This window comes from Macaca fascicularis, chromosome 18 (genome assembly GCF_037993035.2).
Source record: "Macaca fascicularis isolate 582-1 chromosome 18, T2T-MFA8v1.1".
Classification (NCBI taxonomy): Eukaryota; Metazoa; Chordata; class Mammalia; order Primates; family Cercopithecidae; genus Macaca; species Macaca fascicularis.
In genome coordinates this window covers 63,259,707-63,280,054 of record NC_088392.1, presented here as the reverse complement: position 1 = coordinate 63,280,054, position 20,348 = coordinate 63,259,707, and the positions used below count along the sequence as shown (strand labels likewise).

The 20,348-nt window shown below is 42.0% G+C and overlaps 1 protein-coding gene across 8 annotated transcripts in view; it reads right to left on the bottom strand.

The window, feature by feature from the left end:
* The window catches only part of KCTD1 (potassium channel tetramerization domain containing 1), a 200,444-nt gene that overhangs the window by 55,595 nt on the left and 124,501 nt on the right, over positions 1–20,348 (bottom strand). The window lies entirely within an intron of this gene.

The window sequence follows — 20,348 nt, the reverse complement described above, 5'->3', positions numbered from 1 at the left end:
TGATAGTCTGACAAGGGTAATCAAAAGTGTCTTAGGCAAGGATCTTGCTTCCTGGGACGGAAATCTGTAGTTGCCTTGGGAGTGTTGTTTCAAGAATGACAATCATTGGACTCTCAATAAAGGTTCTTACAAGAAAACATCACTTTACTGACCATAGCTACTTAATTGTATAGCAAGACTCTCAACCATAACGTCAATGTATTTTGAAAGAGGCCTCACTGGTTTCTTCATTCATTCAAGTGCTATTTATTGGGCACCTATCACCTGCCAAACTCTATGTTCTCCATTGACTTTAACTAAATAGCAGAATGAGCCTGAAGAGAAAGAAAATAATCTTTCTGGTAATTTCACTTAAGAAAAACAAAACAAAACAAAACGCAGCAGTGATTCAAAATTGATGAGTACTGTATGCATAATTTAGAGAACAGTTTCTGTCAATCTTGACCATTTGGGAAACAACGAAGAATTAGCCCAAAAGAGTCTCCTGAGTATCCAAATTTGATGTCAAGCTTTCTAGTCACTTTATTCATAGGAGCCCCCTTCAAATTCATAGAGACTACTTACTCTTTTTTAAGAATGTAATAAAATTTTAAAAATTTTATTTTTAATTGACACTTAATTGTACATATTTATGAGGTACAGAGTATTAATTCCATATATGTATACAATGCTCAGATCAGAGTAATTAGGATATCCATCACTTCAACCATTTATCATTTCTTTGTGTTACTTATTCTTAATCATTATAAGAAGTGGGATTATTGGTTTTCTAGCTCACAGGACAGTAGCTACTTGCTAAAATCACCTAAAATTAAGTCATCCAAAGATCAATCCTCAGAATAAATTAGATTGGAAAGTATACAATATATTGAATAAAAATTTCCATCCCAAAACAGTAAAGGAAAACATTTTTCTAAGTTAAGACAATTTTCAAAACTCCATATAACTGGCAAAGTCACATATACAGGGCACCCTAAGTAAGGGTACAGGAGAAAAAGCCCTGCTCCTTCGGAATCTGAAGACCTGGTTTGAACTCAGCCGCCCGCCCCCTGTGCAATCTCTGAGAAGTTACCAAACTGATCTAACTCCAGTATCCTCATCTCTAAGACGGGAATCAAATTGCCCTACCCGACAGAGGGGCAAAGATGGCAGTAGATGAGACAGTGCTTGGGAAGACATCTAACAGAGTGTCTGGCATTTAGAAGGAAAAAATGAAGTTTCTTTCTTTCCTCTGAGCACAAATAAAGTGAAATTTGACAAGCCAGATGGACAGACAGACAAGCCTTCTACAGACCTAGTGAGAAGTACAGGGAACTACTTTAAGGTCACTGAGCGGCAAGGCCCAACAAAAAGGCAGTGCTTTGCATTGATGTAACACAGTATTGCATTGTGGGGTGCACATAAATAAAAAGAAAATGGGACGGAGATGCTAATTATGTGCCTTGGACAAAGTGTATGAAAGGAAGTAGAGAATGAAATCATTACAGTAGGTTCATGAAATGGTACTTGAGCTGTATTGCTTTTTCTTTTCAGATTAAAATCGTAATTTCACAGAATTAAAGACAAATTAAAAATAGGGTGCTTCAAAGTTGTTTCAAAATGACCAGGGACTGTGTTAAATTAATCTACAGTTCTTCCCTAATCTGAAGTGGTAAAATGTTACCCTTCTTGCTGTGGGGCAGGACAAGGTGTTACTGCTGTTTATCTATTTCACTGCACAGTCTGTCTGCCAGATACAGTGAGTGTCCTCAACATGCCTTTTTTTTTTTCTTTTTCATAGTGAAATATGTATCTGAGAAGCTCCCTTATTAGATTACCAAGCTGAGGCCATGAAAAGAATGACTATTGGCCAACATTTCTCTGCTTTTAGTTCAAAAAGGAAATGAACTTGAGAAAAATAACATCTGAATAGAATTTCACAAGTTTCTTATAGAAGAATTAATTTTTAAAATAGATTTCTTACATATTTTTAAATACACTTAAAACACTAGAGAATAATTTAAATACATTCTACAGCTCAACTATAGATACTGTTCACTTTTAAAAAGCTAAAACATAGCATTAAAAGTGACAGAGCAGCTTCAGTAATAATAGTTCTATAGGGAAAGGCCATTTTTGCAAATGTGTGTAGGTACAATAAAAAATTGTAGCATTAAATGCACCAAAATATTAGTAGGCATTAGGACCGGGTGATGATGCTACAGGCAAAAATTTTTAGTTGCTTTTATTTATGCTATACAGAGTTGAATATTTACTACTATTGAATTTTAAAAATGGAAAAAAAATAGCGCTCAATTGTCCAATCAAATCATTTAGTACATACTCTTGACACACTGCTATATTTTACCTTCATAATAGGATTTTTGACATTTTTAAGAGGCCAGAATGAAGAAATACAGGAATGGAACTAAACTTAGGGATAATACTTCCCTTTTCTTAATTTTCTTGCCAGGGAGCAAATGCACGGAACTGAGTATTAAATGGGCTTCAGGTCAAGGAAGCTTGTATTCAGCTGACAAGCAAGACGATTTCATTTGATCCTGAAAGACAGGGTCAGTCGCCTATACTTCCCACACTCTCAGGGTCTGTCTGGTCGTCTGCCCCCTCTTCTAGATCCCTCCATTCCCAGCTCTAAAACACGGCGAGAGCAAAATGATCAAAGCTATCCAAGTACACTGCCTGCGTTTCCTGAAGTCGCCCTGCACACACTCTTGTGGGGGGAAGATGCGAACGACACCAAATGTTGGCAATGAAACAGCATCTAACACGTAGAGGGGGCCTTCAAGTCTGAAATCAGAAACCTCTGCACAATGTTAGGTATTATCACCATTTCAGAGAAGGAAGTTGACTCTGAGGTCAAGTGGCTTAGCCTATAATTATCTAGTAATAAATTTACTGTGATATTTTACATGCTAGCCATTGTGTACCCAGATAAGGTTGCCACTCTCTTATTACTAGGCTATACATGCTCTGGCATTCCCTGGAGGAGGGAGAGATTTGCCTTGTTCCTTTCACCCTGTCTGTGTTTGGGGGTGAACATACTGGCTGGAGGCTTAGAAGGAGGGTCAGTGATCACAGAGAAGGCGGGGACCAGCTGGCCCAGGAAGTGGACACCTCCCCTACCACAGAAAATTGGCACTTTATTCACTCCCCTAACTCTCAGTTCCATGTGCATTTAGCAGGACGTATTGGCCTCTACATAAATCATAAACTTACTAACTTCTTGGATTTGGTCATAGAAAGTCCTCATTCAGCAGAGTATCCAAAGCTAAATGTGCTCCTTTTAATCTGAATTGAGTCTCTGGGAACCTCCTCCGAGACTTTTTTTTGTGGAGATGGAGTCTCACTCTGTCGCCCAGGCTGGAGTGCAGTGGCGCGATCTCGGCTCACTGCAGCCTCTGCCTCCTGGGTTCAAGCAATTCTCTTGCCTCAGCCTCCCAAGTAGCTGGGATTACAGGTGCCCGCCACCACGCCCAGCTAATTTTTTGTATTTTAGTAGAGACAGGGTTTCACTGTGTTGCCCAGGCTGGTTTCGAACTCCTGAGCTCAGGCAATCCGCCTGCCTCGGCCTCTTAAAGTGCTAAGATTACAGGCGTGAGCCACCGTGCCTGGCCTCCTCTGAGATTCTTAAGTGCCCATTTGCTTGACTTTTTTTGTATTAAAAAAAGAAAAGTTAAAATACACAGGTTTATACGTACATGACTTACTCTATATAATAAATGTGTTCATAAAAAGTTCATTTGCTCATTTGTTCATTCATTTAGAAAATGTTGGCTGGTTGCTCTAATTGATGCCAGGCTAGGACACTATGGAAACGAACTCCTCAGGGAGTTTGTAAGTTTAATGTGAGAATTAGTCATATGCACAGGGAATTCCTGATGACAAGAGACCCCACATAAATAAAAATTTTTTGGCCAGATGTGGTGGCTCATGTCTGGAATCTCAGCACTTTGGGAGGCCAAGGCAGGTGGACACTTAAGGCCAGGAGTTCAAGACCAGCCTTGACAACATGGTGAAATCCCATCTCTACTAAAAATACAAAAATTAGCCAGGTGTGGTGGTGCATGCCTGTAGTCCTAGCTACTCGGGAGGCTGAGGCAAGAGAATCACTTGAACCAGGGAGGTGGAGGCTGTAGTGGGCTGAAAATTTTTTTTTCAATCAAATTATGTCTGAAATACTTTGAGAACTAAATAATACTTAAATACCCCAAAGACTGCACTTCTCTGGGTTTTATAAATCCAGGATGTATTATTTTTAAATAAGACGTACCTATATTTAGTAATTCCACATTACAAAGATCACACTTCTAACTTTTGCCCCAATTACCTTTTAAAGAGCAAACTATTTGTGGCACTTCTAACAGTGTTGACAAGGAGTAAGGGACCTAAACTCAGAACGTTTTCCCAAGGATGCAACAACATAGAGACCAAGTTTTAGCCTAAGCCATGTCACCGATGAGCTATGTGGCCTTGGCAAATTCTTTTCTCCCTCACTTCAGCTTTCCCATTTATAATCTATGCAGTCGGACCAGATGCTCTATAATGCTCTTTCCAGTTCTGAATTTTTACTAGTCTATGATTTTTAAAAAATATAAGCCATAGAGATTCAAATATCTTAAGAAAGCTAACATTTTAGAAGGTCAGAATTGGAATTCAAAACGCCTTTGAAAGAAAGGAGAACTGGTCATGAAATGAAAGGCATTCCAAAAGCATGAGTGCAAAAAAAGCCAACCCAGGGAGATTCCTTAACAATCACACCATTTTCTCTAGCTGATCGGGAAGATTACATTTTAATCACTACTGCTTTCTATTTGCCTCCACTGGCAGGAGAAAACAGCAAATAAAATATGGTGCTTAATAAGCAAAATGCCTACTTGGGAAAGATTCTTTACTTAGTGTCATTTTATTGGAGTATCATTTACTTATTTATGTCTTTCATTGTTCTAGAATATTAGTCTGAAAGCCGCTTGAGATTCGCCTGTAGAACAGGAAAAAAAATTTGTCTCAATGATATAAAGTGATGCTCTTTAAAAATAAAGTAACGATCTCTTGTAAGCAGAATCAGTGCTGAGTTTTCCAAAAGACATATTCGGTAATAAAAATTTTTAAAGGTGTTGGGGAGGAGAGAGCCAAGCACAGTGGCTTATGCCTGCAATCCCAGTGACTTGGAGGCTGAAGTAGGAGGGATGCTTGAGGCCAGGAGTTCGAGACCAGCCTGGGCAACATAGTGAGACAGTGTTTCTAAAAAGATTAAAAAACTAGCTGGGCGTGGTGGTCTCAGCCTACAGTCTGTGACTCAGGAGGATGAAACAGGAGGACTACTTGAGCCCAGGAGTTCGAGGCTGCAGTGAGCTATGATCATGCCACTGCATCCCAGCCCAGGCAACACAGTGAGACCTCGTTCAAAAAAAAAAAAAAAAGAAAGAAAAGGCAGAGAGATGTTGAGGGAAGTAGTATCACGTTTACACTCAGACCTAATGGGTCATGTGTCCTGTTGATAGGCTCCAGGCCTAGCGATTTGCCAGAAACACTCCTCCTGGACCTAGGTGACATCTGGCATTCACTGGCATTCATTTGTCCTCAGAAAATATAGACCAATTCTCTTCTGGCCATTGGGCTGTCCAGTTCTTAGTTACATTTGTCCTATTTGGACCAATACTGCCTGCAGCTGAACTGCCAGACCTGGTATTAGCACAGGAGATTTGTTTCTTGGAATATTTTGGAGAGGACAGTGGTGGATGAAACTTCCTGCTTAGGAGCAGATGGGTGAGAAGATATCACTGAAAGCACAGATTAAGAAGCAGGCATTCGAATGAGCCCTGAAGACAGCAGTGAACAATCATCCTCCTCAGTATTTTATTGCATTGAGCTATTCTTTACAATTTTCACACTGTAAAGGAGACATCTGTGTTCTTGGAGATATATCTTAAAATAAAAACCAACAAGAGTACAAAACAAACCAACTTTTAAAAGATCAACCTGACTGGGAAGAAGTTTCCTGTAAAAATGGAAATGCATTAGAAAACCATCGTACCTTGTATCCAGATAGTGCTTCATACACAGGAAGCCGCCATTTATGAGATCCCAGAACTCCAAAGACTTTACGAACAACCATGACCCTTGTAAGGTCCAGAGGAAGCAGTAGAGAAAGCCAATACCATCTTTTGCAAAGAAGGAACACACGGAGGCAGCAATATTTAGATTAGTTGCTCAAGTTCAAACAAGCTAGTTGGTTTAAAAGTTAGAGGCAAAATATTCCAGGATCTAAACTTGCATCCTCCTATCTTAGATGTCTGGGGCAATCTGGTGGCGTCTGACCCACTAGGGCTTAGACTCTGAAAACAGGCCTCTTTTTCCTATTTTTTTTTTTTTTGAGATGGAGTCTCACTCTGTCACCCAGGCTGGAGTGCAATGGTACGATCTTGCTCAGCTCACTGCAACCTCCACTTCCTGAATTCAAACGATTTTCCTGCCTCAGCCTCCAGAGTGAGTAACTGGGATTACAGGTGTGCGCCATCAAGCCCAGCTGATTTTTGTATTTTTAGTAGAGACGGGATTTCACTGTGTTGGCCAGGCTGGTCTTAAACTCCTGGCCTCAGGTGATCCACCCACCTTGGCCTCCTAAAGTGCTAGGGTTACAGACGTGAGCCACAACGGCCAGCGGAAAATAGGCCATTTGCCCGTGGCAGCAGACGGCACTGCGCTAGAGCATTCCTGCCCGAGGAAGTGAAATGGGCGACAGAATTTCTTTGGTATTGTTAAGAGCCCAGCTGAATTTCATTAGATGGTTTTTAAAGCAAAAGACACAGTATATAATGCCAAGACAATGACAGGGGCTGGGAGAACACAGCGGATAAATGCAATTTTGTCTGAGAAGAAAAGGGGTCAGGGTCAGAGAAGCAGGAAAGGGACAGACAGCAGCTCTAAAGAGGCCAAGAAGTTAGAAGAAAGGGAAGGGGAGCAGGAAGTGAGGAAAGGACAGTGGTGTGGGAGGGAGTGAGAAAGAAACTGATGGAAAGGAAAATATAGGAGATGAGAGAGACAGGAGGACAGGGGTGTGTGTCAGGGAGGAGGGATCAGACTAGTTTCACCTCATTTTCCCAACCTCCTGTCTACTTACATATTCAGGAGGTCAGGCTAATGCCTGTGTGCTTCCCTATAGATCTTGTTTATCCACGGGAGGAACTTACTTGATCCCTCTGCAAGTGGGCCCTTTTGAATGAGAGAGGTTTGTAAGAAGAGAATGCTCCTGCATTTTTTTTTTTTTTTTTTTTGAGACGGAGTCTCGCTCTGTCGCCCAGGCTGGAGTGCTGTGGCGCGATCTCGGCTCACTGCAAGCTCCGCCCCCCGGGTTTACGCCATTCTCCTGCCTCAGCCTCCCGAGTAGCTGGGACTACAGGCGCCGCCACCTCGCCTGGCTAGGTTTTTTTTTTTTTTTTTTTTTTTTTTGTATTTTTTAGTAGAGACGGGGTTTCACCGGGTTAGCCAGGATGGTCTCGATCTCCTGACCTCGTGATCCGCCCGTCTCGGCCTCCCAAAGTGCTGGGATTACAGGCTTGAGCCACCGCGCCCGGCCCCAGCTCCTGCATTTTGCTTCAGTCCTCCCGCCAACCAATCTGAAAGATCCCTCTCTGTGTGGCTTCCTCCTGAAGATCCTGGGGCTGAAGCCTGATTTTTAGAGCATCAGGTAGATCCTTGGCCCTGATGGAAAGTTCACCACTAAATGAGCTCACAGCATCACAGGCATCAGCTGAAAGCCTGCAGATGCAATCAGAATAAAATCAGGTGGTGAGTACCATCCAATTACTTTTCCTATCAACTCCCCACAGTACTTCATGAAATCCTTTTTTATTTTTGGTACTTGGTAGAAAATGAATACACAGTACTGAAGATGACAAAGCAAGCCGACAAGGCTCTATGATGGAGTGCTCTGATCTCTTTCCAGTAAGTGACCTCAGTAGTGATTTGTCCCTTGGGACAGCAGGCATCAAATGCTGTTTGATTTGTTACCTACCCAGCCCAAATGTCAATTAAAAGAAAAAACCAACCCCACAATTTCATGCTGTTAATAGGCACACATGTCAAGTAAAGGAAAATCAAACACTCACAAGATGATAGAGATTTTGTGGAAATAAAGTAAATACATAATACTTCCCAGGACAGAAACACTGATGCAGTCACCCTGCACAGTAAAAACTCCAGTAACCAGGAGGAACGAGGCAGCCTGTGCTCGCTGAGGAATCTCTGGGTTATCAGCCCACACTCTGAGAAGCGGGACATTAGGAGTGCTGGTAATACTGCAGTTTTTAAAAATGACAAGAAGGCAGCTGATATGGTTTGGCTCTGTGTCCCCATCCAAATCTCATCTTATAGCTCCCATAATTCCCATGTGTTGTGGGAGGGACCTGGTGGGCGATAACTGAATCATGGGGGCGGGTCCTTCCCATGCTGTTCTCGTGATATTGAATAAGTCTCACGAAATCTGATGGTTTAAAAAAAGGGGAGTTTCGAGGCTGGGCGTGGTGGCTCACGCCTGTAATCCCAGCACTTTGGGAGGCCGAGGTGGGCAGATCACCTGAGGTTAAGAGTTGGAGACCTGCCTGACCAACATGGAGAAACCCCATCTCTACTAAAAAATACAAAAATCAGCCGGGCACGGTGGTGCATGGCTGTAATCCCATCTACTCAAGAGGCTGAGGCAGGAGAATTGCTTGAACCCAGGAGGCAAGAGGTTGTGGTCAGCCATCGCACTCCAGCCTGGGCAACAAGAGCGACACTCCGTCTCCAAAAAAAAAAAAAAAAAAAAAAAAAAAAAAGAAAAGGGGAGTTTCCCGGCACAAGCTATCTTCTCTTGTCTACCGCCATGTGCCATGTGAGATGTGCCTTTCACCTTCCACCGTAACTGTGAGGCCTCCCCAGTTACGTGGCACTGTGAGTCCAATAAACTTCTTTCTTTTGCAAATTGCCCAGTCTCGGGTATGTCTTTATCAGCAGCGTGAAAACAGACTAATACAGCAGCCAAACAGCTCTGCGGGGCTGACTCTGGATTCCTGTAGCTATAAGAGACAGATTCAGAGTGGGTAGGGTGGGTCCCCCAATCAGGGCAAAGTGTTTTCAGAAATGAAATATGGTACTCAGAATTACCCTAGGAAATCAGTCTACCTGCAGGCTCTGCAAGGGTAGAACTGGATTTTGCTTGCTGTACCCCCCGTCTCTAGCACAGGGCAAGACAGTCAGTAGGCACTAAATAAACATTAATATGGCATTCCAGAAGAGAATTTAAAAGGTAGGTGCACCACAGCTCACCATCTTTCACCTTCCTTCACATAAACTTTTTCTTCTCTCCAATAACCATATGAAATATTAGAAAACACTTTAGTATGGAGAATAAAAGCAGAAAGGGAAACAAACTAATTTGTAAAACGCAAAGCTATAATTTTTTTTTTTTTTTTTTTTTTTTTGAGACGGAGTCTCACTCTGTCTCTCTGTCTCCCAGGCGGGGTCCGCCTCCTGGGTTCAAGTGATTCTCCTGCCTCAGCCTCCTGAGTAGCTGGACTACAGGTGCACACTACCATGGCTGGCTAATTTTTGTATTTTTAGTAGAGATGGGGTTTCACCACATTGTCAGGCTGGTCTTGAACTCCTGACCTTGTGATCTGCCCACCTCGGCCTCCCAAAGTGCTGGGATTACAGGTGTGAGCCACCACGCCTAGCCAAAGCTATAATTTTTCATGAAGATTTTCAAAATTTTGCAAACATATTAAAGATTTAATGATTATTTTTAAGGACACTTACAAAACACCAGTCTACACATGTTGCTCACATACCATCCTTATTCCTTTTTCCTTTTTTAAAAATTAAAACAAAATTTTTTAGAGATGGGTTCTTGCTATGTTGTCCAGGCTGGTCTCAAACTCCTGGCCTCAAGTGATCCTCCCACTTCAGCCTCCCAAAGTGTTAGGATTACAGGCATGAGCCACTGCGCCAGCTATCCTTATTTCCTTATTCCCTCTGTTTCCCAGTGATTCTGAACTTACTGTGAAATCCCAACACACTTTATACTGCACAGGACACTGTGCTATACAAAGTAAACTTTATTATAAATGTAAACTTTACAAGTATTATCTTTTCTGCTGATGGATAATGTGTACTAATGAACTTCTGATATTATTAATTACAAGAATAATACATGGTAAATTCATTATTTTTCCTGCTTTTATTATATTCTCAAAGCTTTTAAAATATAAATTCTCAATTAAGACATGGTAAATGAAAATTTGCCCGACTTTTACATTTATGCTTAAATCTCACAAGTGATGATTTTCACCTGTATTCAGAAATGCCTAACTTTAATGATGGTCTTAGATAGTCACTGCTTAAAGAATCCTCATGTAAATGAAAAAGTGCCCTCAGAAGTACAGAACATACCTCCTTCCTGTTTGTCTTATCTATGGCAAATATGCAAAAGATGAGACTCTGGTATGTGCGTGATACTAAAATATTAACCTCTTGTTCCTAAGTCAGTCCAGTATTTTATGGAAACATGTTTTCTTGAGACAAATTAAAAAATATTCTAAGTCTAAGTTATTTGAAAATGCTCTGGTCAGCTAATGAAAATCCTAAACTAGAAGTAATGAAATGAAGTTAATAATAACGACACTTAACGTTCTGGCCTGTTTATCACCATTTAGAGGAGATGACCTGATATTAACAGTCACTCAACCATTTATATAAACTAAGACTCAAAATAAATTCCATCACTGGAATTATTTTATCTGCTAATAACACACTCGATATCCTGTTTCATGTACTCAGGCTACGGGTATTAAAATGTTAAACAAATTAAGCAGTGATTATCACGTGTCTCTCTAAAGATACATTCAGTTGTACTAATATAATTCAGTTGGACAAGAATAAAGAGAAAGATGGGAGGAGGTAACAAATTAGCATATCTGAAATGCAAAAAATAATTGTGGAGAGGGACTGTGGCTGCTCTAGGTAAAAGTCTATCTATTCGGAGCCAGTTGCTACCATTTGTTACTCTTAATTTAAAAATCTATAAGAAAGCATCAAAATCAATTCAGTTCAGTCTTAATGAGACAGCTCGAGTGAGAGCCTATTCACTGTACCTGTTCTAATTAGCATGAATATGTCCTCAATGTCAAATCTGACAATACAGTTAACTAAATTAATGTTAATCCCGTAACACAGGACTATATTTGAGTTAGTAGCTCTAAAATAGATTTTGCATATTAGCATTTTTATAATGAATAGCAAATGAATTCAGGGCTGGAAAAGATCTGGTTTATGATCGTTTCTGAGAAAAGGGAAACTGAGGCTCAGGGCGACTGAGTGGTTTGCTCAGTGCCACAGCTGAGAAGCACCTGGGAAGCACAGCCGCCAGAGTCCACACACACATGTGCCCGCTATTTTCTTTCTGCCATCTCCCCAGAGAGAACTGGAGCCTTCATAACCATGTAAAACTAAATGGAAGTCAGATGATATCCCCCTAAATTATTGATGACTAACAGTATTTGTCAAGACTTTACAACAGAAGACCTCAGGTACCCCCCCAGAGGTTATTAAGTATAATCCTTGCTTTTTAATTGCCACTTAAGCTGAAATTACTACCTCTTCAAGATTTATACGAAGATAATTTAGAGATTTAGTTTGAGGTGGATGTCGACACATGCTAATTGACCTTAATTCACACGTATTTCTGAAGTGATGTGAAAGATAAGGGATGAGGAAATTTGACAAATTAGAACTCCCCCAAACCCCCAAAATTAAAAATAACTGCTAAAAAGACAGTGTCGGCTGATTCCATATTTTAGCTCTAAAATGTTTGCTATGTCCCAAACAGGAGGCTGGAAAATTATTAGCTTTCAATTCATGCCTACAAACTCCTCCTCTAGCTTGCCTGGAGATATCGAGATACTGAGATAGTAAGAGTCGTCCTCACTTTGAACTGGCATGGCATTAAAATATCTCAGCATTGGGCTGGCATCTCCCTGTTTTAATTTCCTAAAGGCTGGAAGTTCAGAGAGCTGGGCTCCAGGCTCCTGCCCACACCTGCTGCCCAAAGTCGCTAAGCCTTCTCATGCTGTAAAAAGGAGGCAGCAGAACCCCACTGGTGGGGTGCCCATACCTGTCCATTGTGGAACCTCTTCTTTACAGAGGAAAGCTTACATTTTAGCTGCAGATAAAAACCCAGAAGGCAAAGCTGCTGGGGGAACGGGAGTGAAGGACAGGGACAGGTCAAGTCCTCCCTGGAGATGGGGGGAACCTCAGGGCCCTGAAGGGCGGAGTGCTGGCCTGGATCATCACAGAAGGGCTTTGGTTGTGACAGCCTGTGAGTCTGCTAATCACAGTAATGCCAGGTGGCATTTGGGGGTGCCCACTGTGTGTTAGGCACCATTCTCAACCCTTGACATCACTATCTCATTTAATCCTTACAGTGGCCTTGTAACACTTCGCTACAAACACCACTATGGGCATATGCCAATATTCTTAAATGCTTTTTTGCAAAAGCTCAAAAATCTCTCAGTTCAACCCATTTTCCAGGTAGCAGTCATCAAAGACTTAAAAAAAGATTCCCTAAGAAACTGCCTCTTTTATAAATGGAGAAAAGAACACTTACTTCACAGGGCTGTCTGGGGATTTAATGAAGGTATGAGGTGTCTCCTACAGGGCTACGGGCACAGTAAGAAAACAATAAATTTTTCCTTAAAGATCTATCAAGATTGTGCCCCAATAGCTGCAGAATTCTAAAGGCTGGATTTATGGTTATTAAAAACTTCCATGCTCGATTCCTGTGGACTCACAGTTCACATTAAAAGAACATAAAAGCCGAAAGGCCAGCATAAAAAATATATGCTGTATAATTTCATTTACATGAAACTCTAGAAAAGGTACAGCTACAACTAATCTCCAGTGGCAGGAAGCAGAGCAGTGGCTGCCTGGGGGCTAGGACATGGGAGAGGGGCTGCCGGGGAACGAGCAGGAGGAAATTCTAACCTGACGAAAACGGTCTATACCTTAATTGGGGCAGTGTATTTGTCAAAACTCACTAAACTGTACACTTAAAAACAGATGCACTTGGTTGTATATAAGCCATACCTTAATAAAGGTGACTGGAAAAAAAAAAAAAAAAGTAGTTCTAAAGAAAAAGATGCAACAACTGGATGCTTAGCCAAATTCCTCTTGAAGGTTCTTCCAGGGACTGACAGACTACACTCATGTTGTGAGCTGAACTGTGTCCTCCAAACACTCATATGTTGAAGTTCTAAACCAGTACCTCAAAATGTGACCTGACTTGGAAATAGGGTTGCTGCAGAAGTAATCAGTTATGAGGAGATCATCTGAGAATAGGGTGGGCCCCAGTCCAGTGACTGGCATCCTTACAGAAAGGGGAAACTTGGATTGAGACAAGCACATGGGGAACACGCCACGTGAGCACCAAGGCAGAGATCGATCGGTTGATGTGTCTACAAGCCAAGGAACACCAAAGATTGCCAGCAACCCACGAGCAGCTGGGAAGAATCATGAAACAGATTCCTCCGCACAGCCCTCAGAAGGAACCAACCACGCCGACAACCTTGATCTCAGACTTCTGGCCTTCTGAACTGTGAGACAATCCATTTCTGTTGTGTAAACCATTCAGTTTGTAGTACTTTGTTATGGTGGTCCTAGGAAAATAATATAATCTGGTACACGTGCTTTACTCCAGCTACATAGGATTAGACACTTCAACCAACTGTAACTTTCTCAGGTTTAATCTAATCTCGATGGCACCTCTTTCTGGCCCATGCCCATTACCATCCCTAAGACAGAGGCCACTGGGCTCTTCTGAACAGCAAATCTGCTTGGAGCTCATGAACTAAAAATAAAAAGTTAGTATTTTCTGAGCACTGACTATGTGCCAGGCTCTGTGTCAAGTGCTGTGTGCGAGCTGGCTCATTTACCCTCTTCAATGACCATGAAACAGGAATAAATACCATTTTCTGGTATAGAAACTGAGGCTTACAGACAAAGCTAGTAACTAACTGAGACTTAGACTAGATTTTAAACATCTCCCACAGTGCCTTGTATACCGCTCCATGAATCTGGAAGTATTACTCTTAGCTGACAGCCATGGGGATAACTTTTGGAGTTTCTGAATTAGAGCTAAAGTTATTTTAAATAGAGATACTTTTTTTTAAAGTTACTCAAAAATTACATTTTTGTTTTCCATGGTGATGTTGTAGATTTGCGTCTCCCAAAGTGTTATGAGAAACCGTGGTGCAAGATATTACCAAGTGGAGGCAGGGGAGGATTAACGATCAAGTAAATTTGGGAAACACTGAGTTAAACAGGCTTCTTTATATAGGGCTTCCAAGAGGATGGCACTGTTTGCCAAGCTCCCCTGACCCTGGAACTCTATTTCTTTAGATGTCTATTGAAGGGTCAGTGTTCCCTCTACTTTGGGGGAAACTCTGTTGCAGATAGTGACTTACTTTCTGTACGAAACTATCATGGGATTTGGCTATTTTGAGACTCAATTTCTGCATTTATAAAATGTAGATAATAGTCCTCCCCCGGCCACCCCAAAGAGATCAAATTAGATATACATGAGAAGCACATTAAAATCTGGAAAAAGCTGAGTGTGGTGGCTCAAGCCTGTAATCCCAGCTACTCAGGAGGCTGAGGCAGAAGGATCACTTGAGCCCAGGTGTTCAAGGCCAGCTGGGACCACACAGTGAGATCCTCTCTCAAACAAATAATACAATTTAAAAATTTAAAACAAAAAAATAAAATCAAACCATCATACGCCTAAGGTAAGCCTTGTGTGGTTTTCTGAGAATCTTACTATCTAACAGAGTTTTTTGAGTCTGGAAAAATAGTGGTGGGGAGCCTCCCATAATCTATTGTTGATTCCTCTTTCCTAAATTAAGAAAAGCTTCAAGCAGCTTGGGAAATGCAATTTGTGAAACAACAATTAATGTTTAGGAGATCAAACTCTGGGTGATGCCAGAAAGATGACTTGGATTCTGGGGTCTGAGCACACTCACTGCTGGCCAACGGGGCTTCAAGCAGAGAACAGACTCGAATCTGCAGTCTCAGAACAGCTCAGCCTGAGCAGGATTTGGAGACTGCAGCAGTCCCACTGGAGACAATGTAGGGGACAAGAGGGAATGAATTCATAAACTTCTCAATGATTATCTTGGTATCTTCTAGTGCAAATACTTTGAGCCCATCGTTGAAAAGGTGCATCCTACCCATAACAACTGGATTAGGATCTAGTCCTCACCAGGCACACACTGCCTGCTTTCCAGCAGGGGGAGGGGGATGCCTGTTGCTAGGAACAGCTCCCAACCACCCTTACTTATGGGCCAAGGTGAAGGCGCCAAGGAGCATGCAAGACAGTGCTCAGAGGCTCCATCACTATCCAGCTTTAGTGAGACAGAGAGAGAGACAAGACTCCCAAAGATTCCCCTATTACAGACAAAATGAGAAAATTCAAGGTCCTGTTTTATTTCAAAACATTGTCTTTACAGATAGAATTAGCTCACTTTAACTGTATGTATTATTTATATTTTTTCCTGTAGGAATGATCTGCATTATTTACATGAGCCCCCAAAGTCACTCAGGCTCAGGAATCAGTATCCCAGTGATATTATTCATCCTGTATTGTTCTTTTTTCAATATTGTTCAATTTTTCCCTAACCTTTAAGCAGCTGCCATACACCCAAACATTAAGAAAGCTCTACCTTTCAAAACCCATATGTGGTATGTACATATATGTTTGAATGTGCATATGATATCTCTGGAAGAATCCATAGGAAAATGTTAACAGTGGTTGTCTCTAAAGAGGAAAATGGGGGATTGGCAGTCAGAAATAGGAGGCAGAGTCATTTTTCATGGTATATTTTTAAATTTTAACATGTACATGTGTTAAATTTTAAGACATTTTTTAATTTAAAAAAAAATCTAAAGGCACAAACCGCATATGCTCTTCTGGAGTCATTTGTTAGAGGCACAACTTGTAGTTCTCCTTTAACAAAATGCCTTGATCTCACTGTTTATATGTACTGCCTGGATGAACTCCACCCAGAAAGGACCTCTGGAAAGAATGCTGAATATCAAAAAAGTTCATTTCCCTAAAAAAAAACTCTCTCATAGAAAACCCAGCCAATACTAACTGCCAATCCCCAACACCTTCCTTTGATGAGTGGTACAGGGCAGAATGATCCAAACACCAACTTTAAAAATCTTGGTTTCTTTTGCACATGCAAGTCTCTTTTTCTATCAGTATGGACTTTCCAGAAGGCCTTAGTGGTTAGGAGGAAGCTCCGTTGTGCTAAGCAGGGTGCAGACACACTCTGTTGAGGTAGGACCACTAGTATCCCCACAGATCAAATCTAGATTAGAGATCCTAAAGTAACCACATGACAAACTGCAACAATGCATGTGCTCTGATCCGCTGGCGGAACCAATCTGCTTCATTTCCAGGGCTGAATTCAGGGATGTGATTACCTTTTGTGAGCCAATATTCAATCATTCCCCACAGCCTCCAGTGAGGTCCAACTAACTGCTCCACCTCATTCCCTTCTCTGCAGTCAAGTCAAACTGAACTAACTTGGTATTTCCCAAAGATTTTCCAAAACCTTTGCATGAGCTGATCCCTCTGCCTGGGATGCTCTCCTATGGTCAGCTTCTTCCTGCCTCTGCAATTTCTTTCCCGAAGCCCACATCTAAGCAGCCTCACTCCCCTGATAACCAACTGTCATGTCCCCTTGTTTTCATTTTCTGTAGATACATTTATATTTACTACTATATAATGTTTCCTCCCTCCCTGCCTGGCTTCCTTCCTTCCTTGAGACAGGGTGTTGCTCTGTCACCCAGGCTGGAGTGCAGTGGCATGATCATAGCTCACTGTAACCTCGAACTTCTGGGCTCACACGATCCTCCCACTTCAGCCTCTCAAAGTGATAGGATCACAGACATGAGCCACTGTGCTCAGCATATTCTCTTAATGGTACCTATTTCCCCTTTCTGTCCATCTCATTCCCCCTACAATATAAGCTCTTGAGAGGGCAGGACGCTTGTCCTTTTGTGGCCTGCTGTCACTTCCAGAGCCTACACCTGTAGTAGGTGTTTAGTGAAGAGTAGTTCAGAGAGAGACATACAAATTATTTAGACAGTTTACACAGATCCTATGTTTCTGGAGGCAGGTGGCCAGTCTTTAATAGCATTTTCCTTTGGGTTGGAAAAAAAAATCCAAGGCGGCACAAAATTGTGACAGTTAAATGTGAGAAAAGAGACCAGTGAAGAAGCAGCCCTCTCCGAGGAAAGCCCGTTTGTTGGTTATGCATTTCTGGAGATTTGGGGAGCAGCAGGAGGAGGGACACCATGCTGCCCATGCACAGTGAACCTCCCTGGGCCTCAAGGAATTCATGAAATTCAGGAAATCTGCAGGATTCTTTCCAGCTCTTGGAGGCTGTGATCTAGATCCGGGCTCCCAAATAGAGGACGTCGCACCACTGCAGAGCTGCAGGATTATTTGAGGTGGCACGTGATGACCATTTTACGGCTTCTAAATAGTCCTACATGTGTTTGAATAGGTATTAGAAAATATAACTAGTGCATCAAACCTGGGATTTCGTGGCGACTGTCACTTGAGATGAGGCTAGCATAGCCAAGAGAAAGATGCTAGGGAAACAGAAATATGGCAAAGTCAGAAGGAGCAAAAGTCAAGCCCAAGGCACACGGAAAGGGGTCCCTCTGTTCCTCTGCCTCCTTCAGCGCATCCAGAGGGATGCTGGAGGCCCAGGAGGGGCTCAGTCAACACTTGAAAATGCTGAGCCAATCCCATTTGAGAAAAGATAAAGAAAAGAAAAAAAAAAAAAGACTAGGAAATGGAGAACAATGTGTGGATTAAAAGCAGCTTCTCTCTGAGGAAGCCTTTCACCTGAAGAATTGGTATTTTCAGTCCCATTTATCTTACATTTTTCTTTTTTTGTCTCCGACAACTTTCAAACCACAGAACATACAATGACCAGTTTCCCTAGGATTTAAAGCAGCCTATTTTCTGTAAAATGTAGTGATGCGTAAACAGTGGAGCTGTGAGCGCTAATGCTTTAACCCCTTAATTCCCAAACTACCTGTTTTTTAACCTCCCTGCCCTCTGCCTGAGACATTATCATAAGCAACTTAAAAAGCCAAAGTTTCTCCTCCTTGGCCTTTTAGGGACAGAAATTTACTCTGTAATGCCAGGAAGGGCCATACACATCCTCACTGACTGGCCCTCTGCAAGGTGGGAGGTCAGGATCAAGGACAGGTCTGCCTGCCCAGAGGAGGGAAAAAAGCTTCTGCTGAAATGGGAACTACAGAGAGCTTCAAAAGGGAGGAAGAGAAACTAACAGAGAGAAGAATAAAACTAGCATTAGATGTGGAAGACAACTGAGTGACTTACTGCTCTAATGTCATTCCATGTCAGCGACTGAATTTTTCTTTTGTGTACTCAAACCAAAACAAAGCTATTATTAAGGTTGTGTCAAGATCTTCAAACAGGTGAGGCTGAAAAACACATTTTTATGTTTATGTGAAAGAGACCTACTGCAAAAAAAAAAAAAAAAAAAAAGTGGGGGGAGTGGGAGGGATGACGAGGTGGAACATAAAGGATTTTTAGAGCAGCAAAACTATTCTATGTGATACCATAATGGCACAGATATGTCACTATACGTTTGTCCAAATCCATAAAATGTACAACACTAAGATGAACCCTTCTGTGAAGTATGGACCTTGAGTGATAATGGTGTGTCAGTGTTTCAGCAATTGCAACAAATGCACCACGCTGGTTCTACATGTCAATCTTGTGGTAAGTTGTGCTTTTTTGGAGGCAGGAGGTTTATGGGAACTCTACATAATTTTTGCTCAATTTTGCTGTGAACCTAAAACTGCTCTGACAAATGTTAAGGAAAAATAAATAAGAGGAAAAATTATAATTGCAAATCCAGTAATTTTTTTCCAGAGAAAGCCAGCAAATAGCAGCCTAGCTCTTCCCTGATGAGCATCCACTCTACTCAGGTCCAACTCAGCCTGAAATCTAGAAACTCTCTCTGCATATAGGCACTGCACTTAAAATCAATTAAAGTAATGCTAACAAGAGCCTATTTTAATTCAAAAAACACCAGACCAGCATGTTGCACAGAATGGAACTCATTGGTTCTCTCTGTGGTCTGAGAAATATTTCTAGACAGTGATCCTATTTTATTAGCTTTTCTTTCAATACTATGGGCCCCTACCTTGAACTTGATCCTCAGCTTTTGTCTCCTGCTCAAAGTAAAAAGGATGCTGGAGTTCATCTGGTTGAACGAGGAACAGCCTTTAATGGGGAGCCAGGATCCTTTCCTGGCCAGGACTCCCAAGGGAGTACAGTGGGCCCCATGTGAGGAGGAGGGTCCCAGAATGGTGGGAGGAAGGTGAGACCACAGTGACAGCCGAACGTGGGTCAATCTTTTCCTTCTGAGTTTAAAGTCTATAAAAAGTAAATAAAATAATCTAAAGCCAGTCACTCCACCTGTCCTCAGGATCCCGCCATGCCTACACCCTGCCATCTCTCTTGCTCTTTCTAAACAGGTTCAGGTCCTCTCTCTTCTGAAAAACATACGGGATCCACCTATCATCTCCTCTGGAGCTCTGCCTTCCTCCAGCTGTTGCTCTGCTGCCTGACTCCTTGACAGTCAAACCGGAGCCACGTTTCTGTTCCTCGTTCCTCACCTCTCAGGTTCCCTCAATTCTCGCCAATATGGCTTCTGCTCCTTGTCCCACAGAACTGTTCTTGCAGAGATGACTAATGGCCTCCCTATAGAGCAGCTGCAGGACACACACCCAGGCTTCATCTCACTTGAAATCTTAGCTGCATTGAACAAAATGGACCACTCCCTTTGCCCCTGAAACTAAGGCCCACAGTTCCCCTCCTCCCCTCCAGCCACTTGTTGTGGTTCTATGCCGGCAACACCTTCTCTGCTTTGCCTCCAAAGATTCCAGTTTCTTGAGGCCCTCTTCTCTTTTGTCACTGTAATTTCTTTCTAAGCAAAACAATCTGCCCCAATAGCTTCAATGATCATCTGTAAACTGATGAAATTCCAAATTTAGTCCTCCAGCTCAGACCTTTGCCAAACCTGTGTATCTACCTGCTTATCCAACATTTCTACCTAGTCACACCATAAGCCCCTCAAGCCCAATGCTTCTAAAGCAGACTCATCACAGCCCCTTGTACTCCCCTGCAGTGGCCTCTGTTTCCACACGTAGCACCAGCATGTCAATATCTACTTCTGTTCACCCACTACCGCCATCCTAGTCCT